This window comes from Chlorocebus sabaeus, chromosome 21, assembly GCF_047675955.1.
Source record: "Chlorocebus sabaeus isolate Y175 chromosome 21, mChlSab1.0.hap1, whole genome shotgun sequence".
Taxonomy (NCBI): Eukaryota; Metazoa; Chordata; class Mammalia; order Primates; family Cercopithecidae; genus Chlorocebus; species Chlorocebus sabaeus.
This window is the reverse complement of record NC_132924.1, coordinates 3335703-3352815: the sequence shown is the minus strand read 5'-3', so window position 1 is coordinate 3352815 and position 17113 is coordinate 3335703. Positions and strand designations below refer to the sequence as shown.

Sequence of the window (17113 nt, the reverse complement as noted above, 5' to 3'; positions counted from 1 at the left end):
GTGATAAAGCATATTGAAAAGCTCTTTGACAGAATTTGTTTAAACTATGAAACTACACACTTAAAAATCTAAGATGTGGATTATTGCTAGAATCTGCAACCTCACTGGCAAATTATTTCAAGTATTTTTCTATAATCACTTTCCCCTTCTAGATAAATAAACTTTGAGAATAACCCATCATAATCCAAACAAATAATGCCTCAACAATTTGAGCTGTTCTGTCGGACAAAAAATCCTGGTCCTTTTGAGGTTATATTTTGGATATACATTTTTAAACTGTCAGTAATTATTGTCAGATGTGGAGTTCAATAGCCAGCCAGTGTTCATTTTTATCCTTGAGCTTTCAGTAAAAACTTTCTGGTTTTATTTTAGTCATTGGGTCATACAGCACTAAAGTCTGCTATTTATGGAAACTAACTTTTTTGTTTTTAATCCAGGCCAACATGTATGTAAATTAAATTTTTAGATACTTGGTTATCTCTTTGTACTACTTGAGATTTGATTATGAGATGTGCATATTGCTTTGGGAAGAGCTCGAGGAAGGAAATAATTCTCTCCTTTGTTTTGAACCTCAAACTAGATAAACCCTAGGCATTGCTTCCTTGCAACGGGTCATTTTCATTCCCACAAAAACCTGAGGCAGCTCTTCTGCCCAGAGCATTCCCTGTAGCCACCCCTACCCCACTTGCCCTTGGTTCTTTAGAAGAAGCACATTCCTGGATTCCTCCCTGATGTGGTAAACTGGCACACTCTAGGGGTCTAAAACATAAAACAGTTGTGTTTAGAGAACCTTAAGTCATGCAGACATGACTGTTCTCTTTGTACAAGTGTGAACCAAAATATGTATCTGTTTTTCAGAGTCTGGTTAAGCTATGTTATTGTCTACTGCATAGTTTCCTGAGTCTGTTTGTAAAGTGCTTATGGCTAACAGTTCAGTTCTGTATTTGTTGACAGGTAAATAAGTGGAGTTGAGTGCCATCTTTGAAAAAATTACCCTCTAGCTCTAACACTGAAAATAATAATAAATTGTAGATCTCTGCAACTAAGTTTAAAGAAAAAAAGATGGTCAGCCGGGGTGGTGGCTCACACCTGCAACCTCAGCACTTTGGGAGGCTGAGGCAGGTGGATCACCTGAAGTCAGGAGTTTGACACTAGCCTGGGAAACATGGCAAAACCCTGTGTCTACCAAAAATACAAAACAAACAAACAAGCAAACAAACAAACTGGATGTGGTGGTGTGCACCTGTGGGCCCAGCTACTCAGGAGGCTGAGGTGGGAGGATTGCTTGAGCCTAGGAGGTGGAGGTTGCAGTGAGCCAAGATCGTGCCATTGCACTCGAGCCTGGGTGACAGAGTGAGACTCCATCTCAAGTAAAAAATTAAGATGAAAAGTAAAAATTTGTGGGAACAAATTGGAAATAGAGACACAATATAATAAAACCTGTGAGACACCACAAAAATAGTACTAAGACAGCAGTTTATAGCACTAAATGCCTCCATCAAAAAAGTAGAAAGCTTACGTATTAAGGAGCCAACATCACACTTACAGAAACTAGAAAATTAATGACAAACCAAATTCCAAGTTAGAAGAAGAAAACAAAAGACAAAAATAAGAACATAATCAAATGAAATAAAGACCAAAAACTACAAATGACCAAAAGAATAGTTAGTTCTTCAAAAAGACAAAATTAATAAATTGCTAGCTAGACTAACTGCAAAAATAAGAGAGATCTAAATAAACAAAATCAGAAGTAAAAGAATAGACATTACAATGGATACAACAGTGATAAAAAAGATCACTAAAAACATTCAAAAACAGCTAGACACTCACAAACCTGAAAACCTAGAAAAAAATGAATTCCTGGAAACATACGACCTCTCAAGATAGACTCAGAAAGAAACAGAGTGCCTGAAAAGACCAATAATAAGTAGCATGATTGAGTCAGTAATTTTAAAAAGTCTTGAAAAAGAAAATCTCAAGACTGGATGAATGCACAAATTCTACCAAATGTACAAAGAATTAATAATAATCCTCCTGAAACTCTTCCCCAAAACTGAGGATAATGAAATTCTTTCTAGGTAATTCTGAGGTCATTATCACCCTGATACCAAAACTAGCCAAGGACACACAACAACAACAACAACAACAACAACAAAAACAAAAAACAAAAACAAAAAAAAAGGATAAGCCAATATCCTTGGGAACATAAATGCAAGAATTTTCAACAAAATACTACTAAACTGAATCCAACATAAAATCAAAAAGAGAATATACCATGATCTAGTGGGTTCTATACCAAGGATGCAATAATGGTTCAAAATACACAACGTAGTATACATAATAAGTTACATGAACAAAATTAAGGACAGAAACCTATGGTTATCTCAATAAATGCAGAAATAGAATTTAATAAAACTCACCATTTCTTCATGATGAAAATCCTCAATAAAATAAACATAGAAGTAACATTATAATGAATGAGAAAAATTCTTTTTAAGAACCGAAACAAGAAAAGGATGCCATTTTTACAACTCCTATTTAATATAGTATTGGAAGTCTTAGCCAAAGCAATCAGACAAAAGAAAGGAAGAAAAGGCACCTAAACTAGAAAAATAAAATTAAATTATTCCTGTTCACTGATGATGTGGTGTTATATTTAGAAAGACCTAAAACTCTACCAAAATCGTTTAAATATGATAAATGAATTGAGTAAAGTGTCAAGATACATAATCACCATATGAAAATTAGTGTTTTTATACACAAACAATGATCCAACTGAGAACCAAATCAAGAAGGCAATCTCATTTATAATAGCTCCAAAAAACAATAAAATACATAGGAACATATTTAATCAAGTAAGTGAGAGAGCTCTACAGGTAAACTACAAAACATTGATTAGACAAAATGTAAATGCCACAAAAAGAAAAATGGCTTATGCTCATGGATTGAAAGAATTAATATTGGTAAAAATAACTATACTGCCCAAAGCAATCTACAGATTTACTGCAATCTCTATCAAAATACCTGCATTATTTTTTACAGAATTAGATAAAAACTATTATAAGATTCATAAGAAAGGGGCCCAAAGAGCCAAAGCAATCTTAAGCAAAAAGAACAAAGTTGGAGGCATCACTTACCTGACTTCAAATTATACTGCAACACAATAGTAACCAAAGCAGCATGGTACTGGTATAAAAACAGATATGTAGATTAAGGAAACAGAATAGAAAACCCAGAAATATGTAATCCCAGCACTTCGGGAGGCCGAGGCAGGTGGATCACAAGGTCAAGAAATCGAAACCATTTTGGCCAACATGGTGAAACCCCATCTCTACTAAAAATACAAAAATTAGCTGGGTGTAGTGGCGTACTCCTGTAGTCCCAGCTACTTGGGGGGCTGAGGCAGAGGAATCGCTTGAACCCAGGAGGCAGAGGATGCAGTGAGCCGAGATGGCGCCACTGCACTCCAGTCTGATGACAGAGTGAGACTCCGTAAAAAAAAAAAAAAGTCATATATCTTCAGTCAACTGATATTTGACTAAACTGATCAGAACATACGCCAGAGGAAGAATACCCTGTTCAATAATAGTGCTGAGAAAATTGGATTGCCGTATACAGAAGAATAGAAACAGATCCCTATCACTCACCATATACAAAAATCAACTCAAGATGAATTAAAGAATTAAAGTAAGACTTGAAGCTATAAAAGTACTAAAAGAAGATGTAAGAAAAACTCTTCTGGGCATTGGTTTATGAAAAGTATTCATGACTAAAACCTCAAACATGCAATAAACAAAAGTAAAGGAAAATAGACAAATGGGACTCAAACTAAAAAATTTTGGCACAGCAAAAAAAAAAAAAAAAAAAAAAATCAACAGGGTTGTTGTGACCTACAGAATAACCTACAGAATAAAAGAACATATTTGCAAACTATGTGCCAACATGGAACTATTATTGAGAATTTACAAATAATTCAAATCAAGTCATCATAGTAATAAAAACAAAGAATCCCATTGAAAATGGGCAAATAACTAGGTCTTTTTCAAAAAAGACATACAAATAGCCAGCGTGCATATTTTTTAAATGCTCAATATCACTAATTAGCAGAGAAGCAGAAAGTAATACCATGATGAGATATTACATTAGCCATAAAGGCTACTATTAAAAAGAAAAAACATAATAAACGTTGGCAAAGATGTGGAGAAAGGGGAACACTCTCTACACCGTCAGCAGAAACATATAAATTAACGCAACCTCTGTACAAAACAATATGGAAATTTTTCAGATAACTAAGAATAGAATTACCATTTGATTCAGAAGTCTCATCAATGGGGATCTACCCACAAAAAGAATTTATTATATTAAAATGATAGATACATTTGCATGTTTATTGCATCATACTCACAATAGCAAACCATATATACAATAAGAGTTTAATATTCAAAATATATAAGAAATTCAAAGCAAAGGTAAATAATAATGATGATAACCCAACTGAAAAATAGAAGACTGACAAAATATTTTGCCAACAAATATATACAAATGACCAATAGGTATACGAAAGAGTGCTCAATATCACCTACCATCAAGCAGTTGCAAATGAAAACAATGATGAGCCATCACTTCAAATCTGTGAGGATTGCAAAAATCAGAAAGAAAAAACAGAGAAATAACAGGCAATGTTTGTCATTGATGTTCCTGAGATTCCTGAAACAAATCTTAATATCACCACTGCTCTCACACATTTCAGACATGATGGAAAAAGAAAACTTTAAAAATGATTTAACACGCAGTTCCTCAAAAATAGAGATATTCTTTTATCCCCACAAAGCCATGGAAGAGCAGGCATATCATGCAGTACCTTATAAGCCATAAAGAAGACTCTGACTCTCATGGTAATCTCAAAGGAAAATCACAGAATGGGAAGTCAAGTCCTTAGGGAATTTAAGGGTATGGGACAGAAGATGCTCCTATTTGAGAGCAAGAGGAAAAAGTGGCTTTTCAGGAAACATTTCCATTGAAGCAGAGTGTCCCATATCACATTTTAAGGTCTGGCATTCTTTTTGCCCTTTGTACCTCTGGTCTGTGTTATCTGCTTCATTCATGCTTACCTATCTTAGTATTTGACTACTGTCTCATGTCTCTTCACATTCCAGGGCTCTTTTATTTGCTCAAGGCAGGAGATCAGATGAGGGTTAGAGACAGCAAGACCTGTTTTGTTAGAAAAAGGTAACATGACTTGCTGGGATCCTCCAATTACAAACCTAACACTATGTTCAGTAAAGAGGAGAGAATATTATAAAATATTCTAAAAAATTAATTTCTAAATACTGTTTTCTGACAGAACCTTTAGAATATTTAAAACATATTTTACATTTCTGGGCCCTTAGCTCTACTATCCAACACTATTGAATTTAAAATTCGTGATGAATATTGGATTTCAATATTTGGGCAACAATATTTTATGCCACTGAATTTCTAGATTTCTACTAATCTAGAGTGAAGGATACAGATTAGCTGAAGAAAGGGGAGGGTTTCTGTTAAGATAAAATATCTTGAAGATTTTCTTTCTTTATTCCAAAAAAATCTTCAAGTTTTCCTCAAAAGTATTGATCTAAAAATAGTTTAAGTGAGGAAAAACTCCCAAAATCATTCTACAAAGGGAGCAAATAGAAACCTTAGGGTGTGTTAGGAATTCCAGGGAGATGTTATTCTCACCTAGGGAAACCAGGTATCTGTAGTTTTCTAACATCACATCCCTACATAAATTCCACTGAGCAGGATTCAGACATTCCCACTCCTTTTAAGATAATTCTATGGCCACATCCTTCAATGGTAGCAGTTTCTAAAACACACACACACACACAAACACACACACAAACACACACACAAACACACACACACACACACACACACATATTTAGCAAGTGGCCATAGGCAGAATTCTTATTTTGACTGTAGGTGTTTGAGAGTTAAGAGAGTTGACTCTGTTTTACATGAGAGACTTGAATTACCCAAGAAGATACTGTTTAATACAGAAAGATTCTCTAATGTATTCCCTCATTCTGAGGAAAGAGAATGAAATGAGATCCACAAAGCCAGTGTAGGTACTATAGTTTTCTGAATGATGCAGCATACAATTCATGGCATAAACACAAGCCTATACAGTTTTGAGTGCTATATTTACATTATACAGAGTAGGTTGTATATAGTTCTCATATGGAGAAGTCACAATAAGTTAGAAAGTACCTCTCATATGTTAATGTGTACATCAGTAAACTGGAGATTTTGTTAAAATGCGTATTCTAATTCAAGAGATCTGGGATGAGACTTGAGTTTCTGCATTGCTAACAAACTCATCAAAGATCCCGATGATTCTAGCTAAGAAAAATATTTTGCAAAACATCTAGTAAGTGACAGAACCTGGATTTTATACCAGTGTATAAGACCAGTAAACAAAGATGACAACCTTCATTTTCTGAAGCAAGGTAGAAACAAAGAGAAACTAATAAGAAGGGGGCACTTCCAGGTTAAATGTGATTGTTTATGCACATTGATCAGAAAGTCTCTCCAAGATACCTGCTAATGATAGAGTTCAAAGAAAAAGTAACTTTGTGGTGGAGGAATCCTTTAGAAAGCACCTTAACCAAGTGAATAAAACTATTGGGATAAATTGGTATCAGGTGCTGATACATACAGGAGGATTCAACATGACTTCTGCAAGATTACTGGCCAAAAAACCTAAACCATAATCAGAATTTAATCACAAAAAACATCAATTTTATGTAAAATTCAAGCTACATATGTTTCCCATATTTTGTAATTTCTAATAGTGTATTTAAATACTCCCTCTTTAGCATCCTAGAAGGCACATTTTTAAAAATTAATCCCTTTTCCTACCTTCTGAATTATCCCAGGCAATTAATTCCATCCTTTTTAAGTGTGCATTTAAAAGTTATATTCTTCATAGAGCTGATGGAGCATCCAGATGGAACATAAACAGTGTACTTTTCTCACTCACTGATATCTGAGGACCCAGCACCATCCCCCCAAAAATGTTTTATATCCCCACCTGCCCAGACTGATCTGTTTCAAGGTGAGAATTATTTGTGATATGTAAGAAGCCTGGATGAAGAGAATGAAGATAAGGCTCTGGTATAGAGGGGAGAGTTACTTTAAAGAGGTCCTTTCACTGTCTTGAGAAGAAAAGGAAAAAGGTAATTAAAATAATCTTGTTAGGCAGAAACATCAGAAGTGGAAATGGAAATGATTGCAATTCTAGAGACATGACATTCTAGAAGAAAAAGTGGACACAGTTTTTGACCTGGGACACACTTATCTGAGAATCGGCCATTTTTTCTCTCTTCTCTGATTCCTTCTTAGGAGAGATTAACTGAACAAATCTCACCTTCATCTTGAGAATGTGTCTGTAAAGGCATCAGGACAAACTTTTCATCTGGTGCTACCACACCCACAGGCAGAAGGACCTTAAAGCGCAGAAAATGTTCTCTCCTCCTGGCCCTTGTGTAGAATTCAAAAACAATGACCTGCTATATAAAGATGAAATTGTGACTTTCTCATTTTTCTGCCCTCTAGTACTCTTCCTTGCCACAGACTCCAGTGGTTTCTGTTACAGCTATGGGAATATAGGCCAGACTGACTAGCCCCCTACCAAACACAAGCAGAGCAGCCTCTGTGATCTCCCTTCGGGGAAAAAGCTTAAAGCTTTTCAGCTCTCCTGAAAGAATTCGGGAGCCTGTGTGCTTTACCCTGGCCTCACCTTGGAATCACATGGGGCAATTAATTAGAACAACATAAACGATTCCACCCAGAACAATAGGTAGAATCAGCATTTTTTCAAACTGGCCAGATGCTCTTAAGTGGAAGTTTGGGGTGAGAGCCACTTAGCTAAGCATTGCCTCTCAAACTTTGAGGTGCAAATAAATTATTTGTTATTCCAGATCTCACTTGTAAGAAAATGTGATTATGTTGGTTTGGAAGGGAGCTCATTAGTTAATTTTTTTTTTTTTCTGAGACAGAGTCTCATTGTGATGTGCAGGCTGGAGTGCAGTGACATGATCTCGGCTCACTGCAAACTCTGCCTCCAGGGTTCAAGCGATTCTCTTGCCTCAGTCTCCTGAGTAGCTGGGATTACAGGTGCCCGCCACCACGCCCAGCTAATTTTTGTATTTTTAGTATTGACGGAGTTTCACCATATTGGCCAGGCTGGTCTCGAACTCCTGACCTCAAGTGATCTGCCCGCCTTAGCCTCCCAAAGTGCTGGGATTACAGGCATGAGCCACCACACCGGGCCCTTTACCCTTTTTTTAAGCCTAAGCTTGAAGACCATGCTGCCAGTTGGGTTGCAGTCACCACTCACAGCTCAAGATGCTCACCTACCCCAACTTCTTGTGGCAGTAGTACAGGCTGTGCCTGCAGTGGTATGCGAAGGGAAAAGAGAGATCTCATTCGGTGTGCCTGAGCCACTGCACAGAGGCTGTGCAACTGGTGGGAGGGCATTTCACCCTTCATCTGCAGTGTGAGGACAGTTTTCGCACTTGTTGAGAGCAAAGTTACTTTTCACAGTCCCAAGCAGGCAGCTCTTGGACTCTGAAAGTAGAATGCTTTTTCTTTTGTCCCAGTTTTGCCTTCTTGGTTCACTGAACTCTCCTCTTTCCCAGGAGCAGCACTCTGTAAGGGCTAAACTTCTGGGGAACTGCGTCATTCCTGGGTCCAGCCAGCTCTGGGCCACTGCAGCCCTCCAAGCTGGCACTGGCCAATGTCAGCGGCAGCTCCTGAGATGCAGATAGGGGAACTGAGGTTCCCAGGGCTGGAGTCAGTCCCCTGCTACCTGTATTTTCCCAGTGGCATCCTGACACAACCACTTGCATCTTGGTGGAAAGTGAGTAGCACAGTATGAGTCCCCAGTCTGGTGCTATGCCCTCAAGAGTTCTCGAAGTCAACAGCCGTGTTAGTGTCAGGTTCATGAGAACAAAGGAGCTCTCCCACAACTCTGTGGCAGTCCACAGGAGAAATGCAGGCTGCGGAAACATTTCCCACTTACCTGTCCTCAGCAATGCTGAGGCCCTCCAGTTCCTAGCAGCTCTCTGCTGAGTTGGCCTCTTGCTTCCTTTTGCTTTGGCTCCTCAGATTTTTTCTGTGAGTTCTCAATTAGGTTCCAGTGTTCTTTCCTTGATATTCTATTGGAGGTATAATTACTAGTTCACAGTATTGTTCTTTCTAAGGAGAACTGACATCCAATGTCACAAATTTACCATCTTGAGCCCTTTCCTTTTTTAAATATTTTATCTACATGTATGTTTTCACAACTACCATGCAATGTAACGTTTCTTTGATGCCAAGTGGTACAGATATGCTATAATTTTTGTTCTTGTTGATACTGAATAACCTGGTTTTGTTTCCTTTTTGCACATTATTTAAAATATTAGATAGTGGATAAAATACCATCTCACACCAGTTATAAAGGTTATTATTAAAAAGTTAAAAGGTAACAGATGCTGCTGCCGGGTGCAGTGGCTCACACCTGTAATCCCAGCACTTCGGGAGGCCGAGGCGGGCTGATCATGAGGTCAGAAATTCAAGACCATCCTGGCCAACATGGTGAAACCCCATCTCTACTAAAAATACAAAAATTAGCTGGGCATGGTAGCACATGCCTGTAGTCCCAGCTACTTGGGAGGCTGAGGCAGGAGAATCACTTGAACCTGGGAAATGGAGGTTGCAGTGAGCCGAGATTGTGCCACTGCACTCCAGCCTGGCAACAGAGCGAGACTCCATCTCAAAAACAAAAACAAACAAACAAAAAAGTAACATGCTGCAAAAGTTGTAGTGGAAATGGAATGCTTGTACACTGCAGATGGGAATATAAATTAGTCCAGACATTGTGGAAAGCACTGTGGTGATTTCTCAGAGAACTACAAACAGAAGCACCATTTGACCCAGCAATTTCATTATTGGGTACATAACCAAATGAATATAAAGTATTTTATCATAAAGACACACATACACACATGTTCACTGCAACATTATTCGCAATAGCAATATCATGGAATCAGCCTAAATGTGCATCAACAGAAGACCAGATAAAGAAAATGTGGTACATACACTATGGAATACTACATATCCATTAAGAAGAATAAGATCCAGTAATTTGCAATAATATGAGTTGCAGGTCATTATGATAAGTGAAATAAGCCAGGAAAGGAAATGCAAACATTACATGTTCACAATTATTCGTGGAAGCTAATAATTAAAACAATTAAACTCATGGAGATAGAGAGTAGAAGGATGGTTATTACAGGCTGGGGAGGGTGGTGAGTGGGGGGTTGGGAAGAAGTGGGGATAGTTTATGAATACAAAAAGTAAAACAAATGAAAAAGACCTAATATAACACAACAGGGTGACTATAGTCAATAATAATTTAATTGCACATTTTAATATATCTAAGAGTATAATTGGATTATTTGTAATGCAGAGAATAAATGCTTGAGAGGATGGATACTTCATTCTCCATAATGTAATTATTATATATTGCATGTCCGTATCAACATATCTCATGTATTCCATAAATATATACACAAATATATATTTAAAAATATTTTTGGCCAGGCGTGGTGGCTCACACTTGTAATCCCAGCACTTTGGGAGGCCGAGGCAGGCAGATCACGAGGTCAGGAGTTCAACACCATCCTGGCTAACATAGTGAAACCCCGTCTCTACTAAAAGTACAAAAAATTAGCTGGGCTTGGTGGCATGTGCCTGTAGTCCCAGCTACTTGGGAGGCTGAAGCAGGAGAATCCCTTGAACCTGGGAGGTGGAGGTTGCAGTGAGCTGAGATCACACCACAGCACTCCAGGCTGGGCAACAGAGCAAGATTCTGTCTCAAAAAAAAAAAAGTTTATGAGGAATCATAGTAATATTTTCATTGTTTTGTTTTTTTTTGTTAGAGGTACAAAATTTCTACAAATTTAACAATACAGATTTTTATATTTACTTTAACATTTTACAAAAAAAATGGAGTTAATAATTGAAAATGAAAGACAAAAAAATGGCTGGAGCCTTGTGATGGGTACTCAGGAATTTTTGCATAATTTTTATATCTTTGTTTACATTTTTAATTTCCATAATGAGTTTTAAATAAAAAATTTAAGGTTATTTTTAATAAAAACCTTCAAATACTGAACATTAGCCACGTTATGTAATAAAAAATAGGCAAATATCTTCTCATAAATTATAGTAATAAATTTAGAGATTAGTATCAGATTTGGGTATCAAGATTGGTTTTGAAGAGGCGATGAATGTGCAGCTTTTGCATTAGCAATAGGCTACTCTAACTGCAGAGACAGGTGCCATCAACCAACTTTATGTTAGATTGCTTCTCCAAATATTTTTAGTTAATAATTAATTTTTAATTTTTCCTCATTCTATGATGACATCATTACTTATTTGTAACAATCTGTGAGTTAGAGTACTCTTCTGTAAATCACTTCACTCTCCTAGTCTAGTAAAACCAGGTGGTTCCTATCCATAAATACTCCTTAAAAACTGTTTTCTTTTTGCTTACATAACCTCTCTAATGTTTTTGGTTGCACTTGTGTCCTCTTGTGGTATTTAAAGTATCTTCTTCTTCTTTCTTTAATATTTATTAAATCAGCAGAAATAACTTTGGTGCTAAACGTCTGTTACTTGGGTTGCCTAAAGTCAGAAGTTATTTTAACACTTATGGCATGCTTGTTTTTGATAGGCTTTAATGGGATATAATTTATGTAATACAATGACATTTTCATTGTAAATATCAATGTTTTATTTTTTATTTTATTTTATTTTATTTTTTGAGACGGAGTCTTGCTCCATCGCACAGTCTGGAGTGCAGTGGCGGGATCGCCTCATTGTAACTTCTACCTCCCGGTTCAAGCGATTCTCCTACCTGAGCCTCTGGAACTACAGGCGTGTGTCACTACGCCCGGCTAATTTGTTTGTACTTTTAGTAGAGATGGGTGTTTCACCACGTTGGTCAGGCTGGTCTCAAAATCCTGGCCTCAAATGATCTGCCTGTCTGGGCCTCCCAAAGTGCTAGGATTACAGGCATGAGCCATCGTGCTCAGCCTGTTTTTAATATTTTAACAGAGTTATATATAGATTATCACAACTAACTTTAAAATATGTTCATCATCCCAGAGTAAAATCTATCTTGTTTTCATTCACTTTCCACCATCACCCAGGCCTTAGACATCCATTAGTTTATTTTCTGTCTATCAATGAGCTTTTTATGGACGCTTCTTATATGTGGAATTATAAATTATGTAGTCTTTTTGAAACCTAGTTTGTTTCACTTAGTTTACTATTTTTGAGGTTTATTTCCAATGTAGCATGGATTATTGCTTAATTCCCTTTGATTGCTGAGGATTTTATTGCATAAATATGACACACATTTTTTTACTGGCTGATGGATATTTGGATGGTATTCCCCTTTGGCTCTTATAAACATTGCTGCTATGTTCATTCACATACAAGTCTTTGTGTGCCTTAGGTTTTCATTTCCTTTGCATACATGTGTGGAAAAATACTTCTGGGTCATGTGGCAATTCTGTGTTTAAAATTTTGAAGAATTGCCAAATTGTTTTACAAAATGACTGCATTATTTTGCCTTTCCAGCTGCAATGCATAGAAATTCCATACTTTCCACATTTGTCGACACTTGTTATTGTCTCTTTGCTATAGCCAGTAGTTTGTTCATTGTTATCTCATTGTGATTTGATTTTTATTTTCCTAATAGCAAAATATATTGAGCATATTTTTATGTTCATATTAGCAATTTGTATATCTTCTTTGGTGAAACATATATTCAAGTCCCTTGACCGTTTTTAATTGGTAATTTGTCCTTTTGTTATTGACATATGAGTTTTAGTTTTGTTTGTATTCCAGATACTACAGCCTAAGAAGATAGATAATTTGAAATGTTGTCTCTCATTATGCAGCTTAGATTACATATTATTATTGATGTATAAAAAATGTTTTTCAATTTGATGAAGTTTATCCGTTTCTTCTTGATTGTGCTTTTTTGTTGTGTTATTTAAGAAATCATTAGTTGCCAGGGAGCGGTTGCCATAGAGCTGAGCAGTTTTCTGCCTGTGCAGGGCAAAGTCCCTGATTGAGGTGCCGCCATTTTTGCTGCCCAGCAGCGGAGCGACAGTCAGAGACACTATCCGCTTACATCCGTCTCGCAGACCCTGTGAGAGCGGCTGCTGCTGTGGATGATCGAGAGGATCTGGTACCAGGTAAAGCTGGCCGAGCAGGCTCAGCAATACAACGTACTCTGGAACTGAACCCGCAGTATCTTCCAAGAAATGGTGTAATCAATGAAGAAAGTAGCAGGGATGGATGTGGAACTGACAGTTGAAGAAATAAACCTCCTATCTGTTGCATATAAGAATGTGATTGGAGCTAGAAGAGCCTCCTGGAGAATAATCAGCAGCACTGAACAGAAAGAAGAAAAGGAAGGAGAAGACAAGCTAAAAATGATTTGGGAATATCGGCAAATGATTGAGACTGAGCTAAAGTTACTCTGCTGTGACGTTCTGGATGTACTGGACAAAAACCTCACTCCAGCAGCTAACACTGACGAGTCCAAAGTTTTCCATTATAAAATGAAAGGGGACTACCACAGGTATCTGGCAGAATTTGCCACAGGAAATGACAGGAAGGAGGCTGTGGAGAACAGCCTAGCGGCTTATAAAGCTGATAGTGATATTGCAATGACAGAACTTCCACCAACGCATCCTATTCACTTAGGTCTTGCTCTCAATTTTTCTGTATCCTACTACAAAATTCTTAATTCCCCTGACTATGCCTGCAGGTTGGCAAAAGCAGCTTTTGATGATACAATTGCAGAACTGGATATGCTGAGTGAAGAAAGCTATAAGGACACTATGGGCTTCAGGCATGCAGGGTGATGATGAAGAATAGAATAAAGAAGCGCTGGCCGGGCGCGGTGGCTCAAGCCTGTAATCCCAGCACTTTGGGAGGCCGAGACGGGCGGATCACAAGGTCAGGAGATCGAGACCATCCTGGCTAACATGGTGAAACCCCGTCTCTACTAAAAAAATACAAAAAGACTAGCCGGGCGAGGTGGCAGGCGCCTGTAGTCCCAGCTACTCGGGAGGCTGAGGCAGAAGAATGGCGTGAACCCGGGAGGCGGAGTTTGCGAATGGCGTGAACCCGGGAGGCGGAGCTTGCAGTGAGCTGAGATCCGGTCACTGCACTCCAGCCTGGGGGACAGAGCGAGACTCTGTCTCAAAAAAAAAAAAAAAAAAAAAAGCGCTGCAGGACGTGGAAGATGAAAATCAGTGAGGCATAAAAACCAACAAGAGAAACCATCCCTGACCACCCCACTCTTCCCCATCTCGTCCCTTGGAAACTCCCCATTGTCCCTAAGAACCGTCAAATCTGACTTTTACATTTGGCCTCAGAATTTAGGTTCCTGCCCTGCTTTTTTGGTTTTTTTTTGTTTGTTTGTTTGTTTGTTTTAACAGTTTTCAAAAATTCTTAAAGGCAAGAGTGAATTTCTGTGGATTTTACTGGTCCCAGCTTTTAGGTTCTTTAAGACACTAACAGGACCGCATAGAGGCTTTTTCAGCATTACTGTATTGTCCCCGTGCCAGATGTGGCAAGATTACCATTAGAAATGGAAATTACGTTTGAAAGCCATTAGGTGATGCTTCTAGATGATGCAAGCGTCTAACGGAGATGTTAATCACACTATAGAGGCATAAGTGGTATCATTTTTCAGTTTTTCTAATTGTTTAAACCGTATTTTATACCAATGTTTGAAAGTAATTCGGTGTTAGCTTGACATGGTTAAAGATTGTTTGGGGAGGGAGTTTTGAAATGGTTTTGCTGTAAAAAGTTTTTCAAACTCTACAGAAATGTTGCTGAAAAGCATGGTGCTAGTAACAGTTCAACAATCGTGGCTGCTCATTCTTGCCTACTTTTACTCTCCCACTGAAGCGGGTTAGGGTTGCAGGTGGTATGGAAAAGCCTGCATGCATGTTCAATTATTTGTTTCTACTCCTTCTCCCTCCCCCTACCTGCTTCCCCTCACTCCTCCCCTCTGCTAGCTCAATCACTTCTGCTCAGTATATGTAACTTGAAGCTAATTTGTACTACTGGATATCTGACTGGAGCCACAGATACAGAATCTGTATTGTTCTTACTGAAACACAGCATGGAATTAACATCAAACTTAAATAAAACAAACCTAAATGTAAAAAATAAATAATCATTATCGAATACAAGATTATAAAAAATTACTTCTGTGTTTCTTGTAAGAAAGTTGTCATTTTAGCTCTTACATTTAGCTTTACAGCTCATATTAAGTATTTCAGTATGTGTTTGATTTGAGATGGGATCTGACTTATTTTAAATGTTTATAGCCAATTTTCTTAGAAACATTCTTGGAAAAGATGTTTCTTCCACACTGAAATTTTTTGGAACTTTTGTGAATGTTAATTTGCCATAAATGAACGTGTTTTCAAATGGATTTTTTTTTTTTTTTCTGAGACGTTTGCTCTGTTGCCCAGGCTGGAGTGCAATGGTGGGATCTCAGCTCACAGCCACTTCCACCTCCCAGGTTCAAGTGATTCTCCTACCTCAGCCTCCCAAGTAGCTGGGATTACAGGTATACACCACCACGCCTGGCTAATTTTTTTGTATTTGTCGGTGAGATGGAATTTCACCATGTTGGCCAGGTTGGTCTCGAACTCCTGACCTTAGGTGATCCACCCACCTCAGCCTCCCAAAGTGCTGGGATTGCAGACATGAACTACCACACCAGGCTGCATCTTCAAATATATTCTATTAATTACATGAATCTATCCTAGATAATAAGAATTCATATCAAAAAGTATAAATTGTTTTATTTTTCTTGTTAAAAACTGTTTTGTGTATTTGGTATTCTGTGCACATTTATATTGTTTTTTAAATCTTTTTTTAGAGACAGGGTCTCACTCTGCCACTCAGGCTGGAGTGAGGTGGATCTATCAAAGCTCACTGTTACCTCAAACTCCAGTGCTCAAGCAATTCCACCACCTCAGCCTCCCAAGTAGGTGGGGCTACAGGCATGCGCTTCCATATCCAGCTAATTTTATTTTTTTATCCTTGTAGACACAGTACCTTCCTATGTTGCCCAGGCTGGTTTTCAATTCCAGACCTCAAGCAGTCCTCCAACCTCAGCCTCCCAAAGCACTGGGTTTACAGGCATGAGCCACCAAGCCCAGCTTATCTATATTTGTTTTTGGGAAGAACTTGTCAATTTCCATTAGAAATAGTTAAAACTTTGAAGATATTTTGTTGAATCTGTAGATCAACCTGTGAGATATCCTAATCTTAAAAATGGTGATTTAAAACTTGATTATTTAATGTACGTTAATTTATTCAGTTCTATGATTTTTGTGAATTAAAAAATAGAGTATAACGTATTTGTACTTCTTTTTAAAACTTTAACATTTCTGCTTATTGCTATTATAAATATATTTTTTATTTCATTTTCATTGTTGATTTATTTCATCTATAACTGCAATTTAATTTTGTTTTCTGACCTTTCATTTTGTGACATTAATTAACTTGTTTATAGTTCTAGGGATATTTTATTGAACTTATGTATTTTTATATAGAAAATTATATCATCTGCAAAAAAAGATCTTTATTTGTTATTTTTCAATCTAGAGAACTTTTTTTATTTTTGTTGTATACTTTATTTTATTGTATAATAGTTCTAATGTTGTGTGTTAGAAAGTATAAATTTCTTTTCAATTTTTGAAAGTTTTTTTAAACAATTGATATTATTTATTAAATATTCATTGAATTTGACACATAAGATGTCAGGCCCTAAACTTTTCTTTGTGGAAATATTTTAATTAATACTTTACTTGTTACGTGATTGTTTATATATACATATATATTCATATAGACTTTTTTTATTTTTAATTGTTACAGACACATAATAGTGGCACATCTTTATGTAGTACATGTGATAGTTTGATACAAGCATATAATATATAATAATCAAATCAGAGGAATTAGAATATGCATCACC

The 17113-nt window shown here is 37.1% G+C and overlaps 1 pseudogene; it reads left to right on the top strand.

Annotated features, from left to right (window-relative positions):
- Window positions 1–13352: 13352 nt before the first annotated feature.
- Window positions 13353–15108, top strand: LOC103226020 (14-3-3 protein epsilon pseudogene; annotated as a pseudogene).
- Window positions 15109–17113: the final 2005 nt, after the last annotated feature.